This window comes from Teleopsis dalmanni, chromosome 2, assembly GCF_002237135.1.
Source record: "Teleopsis dalmanni isolate 2A chromosome 2, ASM223713v2, whole genome shotgun sequence".
In the NCBI taxonomy this organism is placed as follows: domain Eukaryota; kingdom Metazoa; phylum Arthropoda; class Insecta; order Diptera; family Diopsidae; genus Teleopsis; species Teleopsis dalmanni.
The window spans coordinates 32,363,047-32,376,798 of record NC_051847.1 but is presented as its reverse complement, the minus strand read 5'-3'; the positions used below and the strand labels follow the sequence as shown (position 1 = coordinate 32,376,798).

The 13,752-nt window shown below is 28.0% G+C and overlaps 1 non-coding gene across 1 annotated transcript; it reads right to left on the bottom strand.

The window, feature by feature from the left end:
* Window positions 1-11,065: 11,065 nt before the first annotated feature.
* Window positions 11,066-11,138, bottom strand: Trnak-cuu. Its single transcript has one exon. It is a non-coding gene; the product is annotated as a tRNA-Lys (tRNA).
* Between the last annotated feature and the right edge of the window lie 2,614 nt (window positions 11,139-13,752).

The window sequence follows — 13,752 nt, the reverse complement described above, 5'->3', positions numbered from 1 at the left end:
TTGCAGTGATTCACGCAGAGTTCAATGCTTTTTCCAAATAGAATTACAAATTTTTGTGAAATATGAAGATTATATTAATTCTGTGTAGGTGAAAAGTAATTGGCAGTCAATATCTCAATAAATTTCTGCAGTACTCCATTAGATCAATATATACATATGTACATAAACCGAAATATGTATATATATACATGAGGACCACTTGTCTTATCGGTCATTTGTTTTCTACATCACCAATTTCTGTTCACTTCAAATGCTCTAGATTTTCTACATTCTTAACATATGCTTTTAGGCGCAAGCATACACTCCTATTTTAAGGCATTCATTCGTTACCTATTCAACTTCTACATATTTGTGTAGACTTTGGACTACTAACTTTGTTTTTTATTTTGTTTTTCTCAATAGGTGGAATGTATCGACAGCCACTGTGTGAGACTAATCCACTAAAACCACCTTATAGAATTGAATAGTGAAGATTTCCATCACTGACCTAGAAAGCAGTGTGTAAAATTTCATGCTACCAAATAGAGGAGATAATTGAAATATAGAGGCTTAGTACTTAGAAGTCTAGGTTTATCTAATCCAGAAACTTGGGCTTGAAATAGGGGAAAGATAGTGGGTAGGAAGAAAATTGTTGGATAAGAAGATTGCTAGCAAATAGAGGAGATAATTGAAATATAGAGGCTTAGTACTTAGAAGTCTAGGTTTATCCAAGCCAGAAAGCTTGGGCTTGAAATAGGGGATAGAAAGTGGGTAGAAAAAAGATTGGTAGATAAGGGATAAGAAGATTTTTTAGCCCCTTTTTTGCGTTTATTTTATTCGCTTCAGTTTTCTTACACTATCGTTGCATGCATTTTTAGGTGCAAGCAGACACTCCAATCATAATTCGTTCGTTACCTAAGCTTTTGTGGAGAGGCACAGATAGATAATTAGATGAAGAGTTAGGAAGTCAGGGCGAAATACAAAGTATTAAAATATAATTGAAAATAGTGAAAACAGTGAAAACGGCGATATATTTGATATATTTGATACGTCTAACATTGGCAGCGGTGTTCAGTAGCGTTTTGAAGAACTATCATATTTACAATTTTTTTTGGTCACATTCCGCTATATGCTGAATTGGAATATTTCCAACACTTGCACCGTTTCGGCCTTAGATTCTAAACGTTTTATACTACATAATATATATATTTTTTTTGTTTTTTTAAATTATAATTAAGAAAAAAATAATTAAAGACCAAAAAGCAACCCATTTTAATTGATAAATAAAAACACTTTTGGTATATTAAAACTCATAATTTGCTTTATAAATATTTTGAAATAAAGACATTTTTTTAGAATACTGAAAATTATATGAGAAAAAAATATATATATATTTTTACTGTTTAAAAATATTCCTTCTTCCCTCACGCTCTAAAGTACCCATTCGTCTCTTTCGGGGCTACGTGAAGTGTTCACGTCACTTTTCTCGTTTGTGTTTTCTAATTAAAATTGTGTCATTGACACTTTCAGCAACTGTCAGCTTGCCTTTTGCCACTTTTACTTAATTAAAATTAAAAATTTCATTTTCATAAAATATAAATTTATAATATTTTTTTTGTATGATTTCATTGCCACAAAATTTAATTGGTTTCGTTTTATGATTTTATTTAATGGCAAAACGTTGTAGCTAAAATAAATTATTTTAACAAAATTCTTAAATTGAATTATATATATATATATATGTGTATGTACCGCCATTATATAACCGTTTTAGAACTGTCAGTGACAGAAGAGTATCGAGTGAATGTCCTTATTTTAAGTGCAAGCCAACTTAATGAAATCTTTTAAAGCAGGTTTTGTTAGAATTGCTGCTGAACCGTTTAAAAACTAATCCTTGTCTAATCCTGCACCTTAGTCTTTCGCCGATTACCAATTTATTTGATGTTTATATAATGTTCTCTCTAAAATAATATTCGCTTTAATATCAATTAACTCGCTATATAGCAGATGGAAGATTTTACCTCAACTGCTATATTGTCTCGACCTTATCTTTTTCGGGAATCACCTACTTCGCATAATATGTAATGCTCTCTCTGAAATACAATTATTTGTAGTGCCAAGTATCAAAAACTGTTACGATTCATTCAAAACATGACCTTTATTTTGGGAAGAAAATCAGTAAATTAGCAGAAATTGAGGTCAATATCTTATCTGCCAATGGAGAATACTTCCCATGAGGTATTCTTCTAATTAGTTATAAAAATAAAACCAAAAATATATCTGAATACAATTTTACAGTTATACACCAAATATATATGAGCCTATAGTATAATAAATATACATTTTGCTGAATATATCTTGTTTTAATTGTATATACGATCAGTTAGTATGCGGCTGTTAGAAGTACTTTTTTTCAAAAGAGTAAGTGTAATAAAAGCATCTTTAACCTTTTCAGCTTTGTAGTTAAGAACTTAAAACTTCAAAAAGAAATTAATTTCTATTAACAAATAACATTCTTCAAAAACAAACTGATAAATTTTTACAGCCTTTGCCAGAAGAAAGAACAATCTCTTCTTTAAAACAACAAAGCTCTAAAAAGAATTATACAGCTCACATCTATTGTGCAGATGTCCAATCTTAGTAAAAAGTAGAGACAGAGTTCTTGATAAATCAATTATTAAGAAACCGACCAACTATCAGAAATTAGTATCGAAATCCTGAAAAAATTCTCAAAGATACTACATTTTATGTAATTGAAAAATATAGTTTTTGAAGCAGAAATACACTTGTTAAAAAGAACCCTCCATATAGCGAATCTTTAAGAGACAAGATTTTTTAATACAAAAAGTCTATGCTAACACTATGTGTTCAAATCTAATATTTATCAATTTAAATTACTTATAAATAAACAGATATTACAATTACTGTGCTATTTTCAGAACGAACGCATAAACCACAGCTATATTAATTACGTTAACCATTTTAAATAATGTCTTATATTCAAACCTCAAAATTAACTTCATTAAAAATTTATGAAATATGTATGAAATATTTTTAAATATTTATATACATAAATTTATTAAATATGTCTTAAATGGAGCTTTTAAGTTTATTAATCATATTTTAATTTAATTCTTTGTTTGAATTGTATTTGGACCCATTTAAAATATATCAACAATATGTAAGTTATACATATACATAGATATTCTTTGTTAATTTATTTTTTAACAGTCTGAACAGACTTTTTATGTGAAAATTGCGTGACCAATATTTTCGTGTCTAAATGCCATTCAGACATTCTATGCATCTTTTAAAAATGTTTATTGCCACTGTCGGAAGGGCGACCTTAAGGAAAAATGGTATGATTGCCATTCATTAAAATGGATGAAGCCATTGCGCAAGACGCGTCTATGAGTCAAAAGTTGATGTGCGCCAAAAAAAAAACCTAAAAAATTGGCAATGAATGTTTCATTAGAAATCAATACTGAAGAAAAGAATTCTAAATGGATTAATGCAATCTTCAATCTGATAATACTATAAAAAAATAAAAATTAATTAGGTCAATTTTACAATCTCATATAATTAAGTTAATTAATAGAAAATAGTCCACATAAATTCTTTAAAGATTTTAATTTTAATTTAAATGTAATGTGACATTTACAATCTTCCAGAACTAGACTAGAACAGCTATTAACAAGAATACAAAAATTTTAATTAAGTATATTATTGGTTATTGTTATAATACATTGTTATTGTTATAATACAAAAAAATTATTATTTTCTGATATAATATTTAGTGTGTTATTCTATATTTAAACATCAATTTGCAATAATTTATTTTTTAATCAAATAAAAACTATCAGTTACTAATATAGTACGATCAAAAACAGTGTATTTATTAGACCGATAGTGCAATCAAACCTAACCTCACAAGTATTAACATCTCTTTTGGAAATATATGTAACAATAAACTTCTCATTTGAATTTCGAGAAATTCCGCCGGTACTCATTCAAGCTTATAAGTCTATTATAAAGAAAACAAAAGATATGAGTCCATTTCTCTAAATAATGACAAGAAACACAATTCGGAAATTCATATCCAGATCCACATCCCGTTATATAAAATAGCCAAGACTCAATTCGAAGCCGAAATCTAGTCTATCTCTAATAAATCCGACATACAAAAAATATTTGTAGGTCATCATTTCATTCTCGAATGCATCCCACATGCATTGCCATTCTCTCATCCTATATCCTACGTCCATCCAGCAAAGAACGGCAGTATTCACTGTTAAACTCGATGGTCCTCATCAGATACCTAGTTATTCTTCACTAGGGGCTATTGTTTCCTGATTTTATAGACAATAGCACGCGAATCACCCTACAATTGTATTTGTTATAATAATATGGATAGTGCGTGAATTACAGAAACTTTTTAACTTAGGCTTGCCATCTCTGTCTTCGTCTGTAGTGCTGTACAAAAGCGTAGTTAGTATTTGGGGAGTCTTATCTTTGTCATTGCAACTTTTGCACAGTTCGCTTTTTTGATGATGCTGATGACCGATACAACATTTGAACAGCAGTATAGTCCTTAGTTGGAGTGCAATAGCCTCACAAATTGTAGATTTGCTGAAACTTAAAAGGTTTCCCATTTTTTTTTATGTCTAATCTATCCTATAGTATCTTAATGCCCTCACAATATTCGCAATTAGTCTAGTTGGTATCTAGTCTATATGTATGTGCAGAGGAATAGCTCTTTTAATTTTAAAATTTTAATTTAAAATTTTAAAATGTTTTTTAAAACTGTGTAAATATTATCCGAAAATACTTGACATTATTTAATTGAATTGAATTTAAAAAATAAAAAGCAAGAAATTAATTAAAATTACCCTTCAATTAAACTCTTTCAATAAACCGCACTTGCATTTGCCCCATCGATGTTCATTCCATTTGTAATTTTAAACTTTTAAATTTTATATAGTAATTTAATCAAAAAAACAAAAAAAAGAAAAAAAAATTGAATTGTACATCGACGCTACTATCAATTCACTTTCAATTTAATAAAGTTTCACCTTAATTTATTTTAATTAAAATTAAAATTGATATAAAAATTATTAACTAAAAGTGAAAACCACACAAGCAAACACAATTCTAATAGTAATTTTTTTTTTGTTTTTTTTCACACATTTTCTTTGTGTGAGTATGTTTTGATATTTTAAATCAGGTCAGAGACCCATTAACACAAATATAAAAATATCAATTTTTAGTTTAACAAAAAAAAACAAAAAAAAATTGAAAGAAAAAACATAAAAGAACACAAATTGTTATTAGAAAACAACAATAAGAAAAACTACTACACAACAACAACAACATAGCGACTACTACACAGCGAGAAGCAGCAGAGCACATAGGAAGCAAGAGCAAAAATGCTAAAAATTTGTTTGATTAAAAAATGTTTAATGGTGGGGAGTGTTGTTATGCATAAGTTCGACTATATGTACATGTGTGTGTATGTGTTTGTTTGTTTAGCTAATTCTAAAAATGTGAATGTCAATAGTAAGTAATAAAAATTTATTTATTTATAAATACGAAACAAAAATTAAAACAACAACTACAACATAGTTTTTATGAATAGAAGTCAATTCTTTTGAGGGCTTCAAATGCGCATATGTTATGTTTACATTTTATACGGTAGTAAGACGGTAACGCACACTAACGCGCAGCATCAAAATAACTATATTTTTACAATAACAATTAAATTACTATAAAATGATGCATACTCTCGTACAACAACAATGCATACTCTACATACTACTACAACAACAATGCAACTAAACATTAACAGCAACAAAACAATTATCAACTGGTAAGCCTATATGGACAACAACAAAACAAGTGGTAGTGGCAGTGGCAAAAAACAACAACAATATGATTCTCTGTATGATTCTCATAATAAAAATTGTCATAGGCTACAAATAGACAAAGATGGAGACGCAGACGGAGACGGTGTGAAGCAACATAGAAAGACTTTTATTAATTGATGACAATAAAATTGAATAATTTGTATGGCGCACGTTTCTGACCTCATTTCTTTTCTGTCATCACAGTAGTAGCAGACTTCTATTGTTATTGTGTATCAAATTTTATTGTTGTTGTTGTTGTTTATGTGCACATTTATATATGTATAAGAAGAAAAAAAATATTGAAAGGCTGTACTAATATGAACATATCTTGTTAATATAAAGTTTTTCATATTCATAAATTGATGCTATATAAGGAGAACTGCTGTTCTTTTCATTTTAATATTGAATATATTATGCAAAACTTTCAGTGAATACTTTTGACATTTTTATTTTATGCTTATTTTTATATTTTTTTATTGATGTATTTTTTCCGTTAGCCGGGAGAGCCGGCTTACGTCTATCCCGACGTCTACATTTTGCTAAAGTTTATCCAGTGTAGATACCTAGAAAGCCATATATGTGCACACTTGAGCTAAATTTGAGTTGAGGAGTATAAGCACTGCAAATATAAATACTAGATACACATAACATAAAGAAGAATATACAACAACAACGATGTTGTTTAGTGTAATTTTTATTTTTTACGAAGGTTTAAAGCATTGAAAGCTTAACTCGATAAGTGACTTTAACACTCTCAAAATCATTTTCTGGAAAAATTTTCCTGAAACCACCGGTTTTCCTGTGTTTGTCGTTTAAGTTCGTTGTCTGTAAGGTGCTCACTATAAAGTCAAAAAATAAAATATACAATAGCAACATGTTGTTTTGTAATACTTTTATTTTCTTTTATTATTTTTTTTCATCAAAGTTAAAAGGAAAGCCTATTCCAATGATTGACTTAATATTTTATATTCCTTTCTTCTTTTCATTAGCTAATCGTGCGTCTACATCTTACTAAAATCTAGTTCGCGTAATTGCTTAATAAATAATATTGCACTCGAGTTGTTTTTAAGTTGTAGTTTAAACAGTTTACGTACAAGCACTGCCCATTGTACGCATAAAACAAATAAGCAAAATTTGCAACAACAGCGCTGTTGTTTTGTGTTTAAAAAGGTAAAGACCAACGAAAGCCTGAGTGAGTGAATTTAACTATCTAAAGATATCCTCTTGTCCGAACGCATAGATCCACTTGAAACCACTGATTAGTGTTTTATCGAGTGACCATATGGAGCCTTTCTTTCCAATCATCTACTGTCACTGAAGTTCGCCACCCGTAAGTTCTTCACTCTATAGTCAAAGAATTAAATAAGCAACAGCTTTGTTTTTTTTTCTGCTCAATCGTCTGTTTGTCAGTTAAATTTGTTAACTGTAAGTTGTTCGTTTTGCAATCGTGAACATCCAGTTGCTCTAATTCTTTCATATATCCGAAATTATCGCAGTCGTTATATTCACTGCAGCAATTTCACTAGTTCTCACTTTCTAAACACTTTACACATGTTTCGTACGAGATTCGATACTGCTGACACTTCTTTTAAGACATCTTCAATGTTTTATCTTGTCTGCAAAATGTGAGTACTTCCTCTCCTCTGCAAAGCATGAGCATGATAAAAGAACTTGCCATCGTCTACTTCCTTCGCACAAATAGAACAGAATAGATCAGCTTCGTTTTTAAAACGATGTAGATATTGCTTAATGTACCTATGTTAACTAAGAAGTTGTGTTAGGTAAAAATCTATCTCACTAATAAAAATGAGAAGAAACGTTCGTCCATTGTCACTAGCATATTTGCTGCCTCTACTGTTATGTGTACTATAGAATTTTATTTGTATGATAATTAGACGACACGATATAAATTAATTCAAAATTAGTATCAGCTGCAGATTCTGTGAAATGTAGAGTTGAAATTACGCTAATCATATCTGCTCATGACTTATGATGGTCAAAAAATGAGTTCAATATCTCAACTTGGTTTAATGCAACCCGTATGAAGTTTGGTTTACTATATAACATATCTTGGTATATTGTTAGGTTTGTCAATAACCTTCAATCTTGCCCACGTAGATTCTACTCGTGTATAGCTATGCTATAGTTTAGGAGATCCTGCCCAGGTAAAGCACAATCGATTTCATAAGTCCGAGCATGTCATTTTTCTTTCTCATGATACTAATATTTTAATATTAATGTAAAAAATTGATTACCTATTTTTTTTATATTTCCTGCATTTATTGGAACTGGGTTTTTATATATTTATATACATTAAAACAAAAAATTATTCAATTTTTTTAAAACATTAAGAACATATAATTTATAGAGTATGACAAAATAACATAATTATTAATAAATACTTAGCTCTGCTCCAGTAAATATCCTATAGATACATAAATATATATTTATTGCATATAATCGCAAATTATTTAATCGTAAGTATATATATATGAATTTCTTTTTATATTGTATGAATTTCATTTATATAATTTTATTTTTCTATTTATATTTAATGAATTCATTGCACTCTTAACGTCATGATAAGCGAATTTCGCGAACGTTTTTATTAAAAGTGAGAGTCAATAGTAAAACAAATACAATAAATATATTTTTTGTTAAATAATTGCACACAAATATTATAAATATTTATAGATATATATACCAGTGTACTATAGGTGTAAATGAATATACATATTTAGCAATAAGAGATACTATTAAACGTATCATTAGTCTTTATTCAACAAAAATACAATTCAGGGTCGGTCATTGAGTAAATCTACGCAAAGTTTGTTTCAAGAAGTACGGAAATTAATATTAAAATAAATTTAATAGTAAAAATAATACATGAATACCATAAATAAATGTTGAATATACAACATAAATACACACTAAAGTTTCTAAACATACTTTTTATATACTTTGTTTGACTTTATAAAGACGAGGTTGTCAAACCCCAACTGCATCTCCAATGAGTTGTATGCCTATTTCATGATCCTACTTTACTACTACACCAGATGGAAGATTAAGCTAAATTCCAGTTCTCTGCCATAGCTTTTCTGAACCAAAGACAAGACAGATCAATCTAAAGTTTGGCAATACCCCCATTTGGAAGTTACAAACCTAAAGTAAAACCGAATATTGTGCCATCCTACCGGCAGAACTTCATCCCCTACGTGAACTATGCCATCCATAAGTAATGGAATTTTTATACCAGAATATTTTTTTATTTTTAATCACATGAATTTTTAGGTAGACCAAACAACTGTTTCAAATAGCGCGAAATATCAGGAATATCTCTGGAAATATCTTCTAATTTAATAGTTGAAATACCATTTTAGAAATGCAAGTATCAGGATTTAACCTCTCTTAAAACCTTCTCAAGACCGTTTTAAGATAGTCCAATAGATATAGTAACAGTCAGGCTGGCATATATATGCTGGTTATATCTATGCTGAACTCTCCTGTCTCCCACAAACTTCTCCAGCAATACAAACAACTTTCTGAGCTTAACGTACTGCTTCTACATAATAGTGTGTAGATTTTAAAATTAATTTGTTAATAATATTTTTCTTAATAGTTTAAACATGTTTTATTTTTATTTCTTCAAGAATTTTAAATATTTTTTAATTATTATTTATTTTTATAGCAAATAATCTGACTGAATCTCTCTGACTCATTGCACTTAGAGTATTGGTTAAATTTACTTTCGATATTGCCAAAATATTAGTATAAAAAGAAAAAATTAACAATGTTCGGTTCTTTACACTGCTCCCCCCCTCTACTGACAATTCGTTTGTTTGAATTTATTTATTGCATTTGTGTTTATCAAAATTTATTGCGCCTCAGAAGTCATTGTCTTGTTTAGTACATTTTTTTCCAACGTCAAAATAAATAATTTCATTAACGAAAAATAATTAGTGAGGAGGGAAAAACAATATTATTATTTGTTTTTATGACGTATATAAATCAAATTTTAATTAATGCAGGCAAAATATCATACTTAAAAGCAGTTCAAATAAATTTAATGGAATTATTTTAAGGAGTTGACTCAAAATGAATTAATTTCAAAAGTATTAAGAAAATGTATCTATGTTAAATATGATTAATTATAATAAATATGATTTATTCAAAATTTTTGTTAAACAACTTATCACAGTTATGTTTATAAGAGTTATCTTTAATCATATAAAGATTGCATATGATACTTTTAAATAATGTGTTATAAGTAAAACATATTTTTCTTGCAACTGAAACATATACTCAAGAGTTGATATATGAGACTTGAATTTCTAATCAATAAACTGTAAACTTATTGTATCTCTTATTCCATCTCTCAGTTGTCGTGACATCTATCTCAGCCATTCTGGCTAGAACCAGCCATTCTGGCTAGAACCAGCCATTCTGGCTAGAACCAGCCGAAAGCGTTGATAAATGTAAAAATCTGACCAACGCTAATAATATCGCCGAGTGTGTTGAAGATTGGGGTACCGAATAGTTTAAGCCTAGTTCTAGAAAAGTCTGAATATAAACATAAAAGGTCTTCTGGTGTCTTTTCTACGACCGCCGGTATACAAGTACTACAGAAGTTGCTGCAGTAAAGACCAAGCCTTGCGCCATACCGTGCTATAGTCCAGTACCCTGTTAGAACACATATTAACGTATATACTTCTAATTTGCTTCTGTGTACCAAGTCAAAAGTTCTACATTTTCGCCTTCTATTCTTTAGGGCAAGCATAACAAGAAGATATACTTGTTTCGATCATTTTGACGTATTCTCCTCCATCTAGCAATAGCTCGATATTATCAAACCTCTGTCGTTCATCACACTTGAAAATTTGGTCTTGATGCGTGGTATCAGTGATGAAATAGAGCTCTGAGATTTTTATTGTTATGAACACTAGCTGTCCTTCTGCTATCTACTTTAATCTGCTTTAATTTTAAGTAATAGTAAATGGCATTGCCACATAAAAAATCCCAATTCTGTTTCATCCTTGTTTGTCGTATTTTATTTTCAATTAATTTTCTTTGAATACTATTTTTATCCAATATTACTATTAATACTATAAATCGCTAACTTATATTAGAATCTTCATTCCTTAGTTTAAGCTCATAAAAAAAATTTTCTCTACAAAAAAATGTATCGCCCAACGTGGGGCTCGAACCCACGACCCTGAGATTAAGAGTCTCATGCTCTACCGACTGAGCTAGCCGGGCACATACATGCATAATGATGTGTATTATAATTATATCTATTATATTTTTATCTATTATATTTATATCTAATATATTTGTATCTATTATATTTATATCTATTATATATTTATCAATTATATTTAAAAACATATTATAAATATTTTTAAATTCTTTTATATTAAAATATTTAAAGGAATTCATTTTATTTGTATGCTTTAAATTACGTATATATTCGAAAGCCGTTTGTCTTTGCTAAATGTTAAATAAAATTATAGAAATTATAGACAATATTATCATATGATACTTCATTTATAATTCATGATATGAAACATTCATATTTACAAAAATATTTTATTAATAATAATAAATACTATTAATTCCTTTGATATTATAAAGTTTAGTTTGTGTTTATAAAATTAAAATAAGTTCTATTTTTTGTATTATGGTTCCTTAGTGGTATTAACACGGAACTACAGTGCGTATACGCAACAATCTTTAATGTATAAAACTGAGCTGTTAAACTGATTATCCAAATAGTTTAGTTCTAAGCTATTTTTTGAATTATGAGTTTAAATAAAACATTATAAAGAAATAATATGATTAATAAAATTATTTTTTAACTAATTACCATATTTTATTATAAAAACTAAGCACTAATTAGTATTGATAGCTAATTAAATACTTAATCTAGTATAGTCATCTAACTATTAATCTAAATAAAATGAAATAAATTTGAATATTTAACTGTAAATACAAAATCTATAAACGATATTCGTAATTAATAATCATTTTATTTAATAATTAAATGTTTATACTAATATAGACATCTATTAATCTAAAATAAATGCAATAAATTAATATATTTAGCTGTAAATACATAATGTATGAAATACACTTGTACTGATTTCTCTTTAAGATTAAATCACATTAAATATTCATATTGAATTAATTAATTAATTTAATATAGTCTGTGTATAATAAAAACTGTTAATATGAAAAATAGTCTATATTTAAATCAGATTACAATGAATTCAGACATTTATTATTTGTGCTATAAATAGTTTCTAATTACTGTCAGTAGCTAAGCAAAAGTATCTACTATGAAAATAGCAAAATGACTTGTCTATGGTTATAGTAAAATGGTTAAATGATTAAAACGAAAGAATGAATGAATGTCATTTATAATAAAATCAGCTGTTTTGATACGCACGGTATATGTCAATGAATGACAAATCCTGCATTTATTACGCGGCATATATATTTTTACGCATTTGCTATGTGAGAAAAAGCCCACGTGACGTATGAGAAACGCATGTGAAAGCTTTTATTTTATATCAGTTTTATGTTATTTTTATGCTAGGTGAAAATTTGTATATAAACAAATATGTAAGATAAAAGATAAATATCCCACTTGAATGAAAGTATCTTTATTGTTTTGATTTTCCATTGAAAATATAAGGAATTCACTTAACATTGAAGATAAGTTACTAATTATTTATCATATTTAATTAAATTTAAATTTAAATTAATTTAATATATTTTAATACACTTTAATACCAAAACTTAGTAGATAAGTTTTATTTATTACATTATTATTTATTTTGTTGTTACAAAAGACGACAACAAAAATTTTAGTTAATTTATTGATATTTGACTGACCATACAACCCTGTTTCGAGTTTTGCCACGTACTCATCATCAGTGGTCTGAAGAAATACTCGATTTTCTTTTTAATTAGTTAATAGTTTGTATATAATTTGTTTGGACTGCAAGTGCCAAGCTCTTAGAACTCGTGCCTGTTAAATTAGAAGAGATGACTAATGCCTTGTTTTCACTGTCATTTTAAATGAAAATTATAATTGACTAGTACGTCAAAAGCGTTTTCATTATATGACTAGAACGCAAATATGACATCATATGACTACCCGTTTTCATTATACTGACAATATTTGACATTGAATATGACATAGTGAAAACGAAGCATTATTTTGACCAATTTAGCTTAGGGCACCTAATATAAATATAGAAGTGTAAACCTAACAAGTCTCGGTATACCATTGTCTTTTCAAGAATAAGCAAATAAGTAGTTAAGTTTTTTATAAAATATATAAATTTTTTGATGATTCAAATTGAGCGCTCCTTATATATCTTTGATTGTTAAGAATTTGCGAAAAAAAACAAATATTTTATTAAAATTCTGTGCACAATGACTTTTTTTAGAAATTATTATTTAAATCAGCATTTTTGTTTCTAATTTTAGGAACGGTTATTGTTATTTTCTTCTTTTACCTTTCATTTATAGCTCTTTTAGTGTTGTTTAAATACTATTTAGTACAATGTCTTCTTTTTCTCTATAGTTATATGAGTAATATTGTGCACTGACTACATGTGTGGTTGATGTGATTACAATTTTTTTCCTACTTTTTTATCTTTTTTAGTGCTATTTAAATATCATTTATTATCATTCATTTGTATTCTGATTTATGCTTTTTTTTCTCTACAGTTATGTGATCTATATTGAACACTGACTACATGCATAACTGAAGTGAAGTGTTTTATTTCGTAATTGATATGAGTTTAATTAATTAGTTTAATCGAGTGTGATATTTTTAATATACTCATGAATTAATTTATTC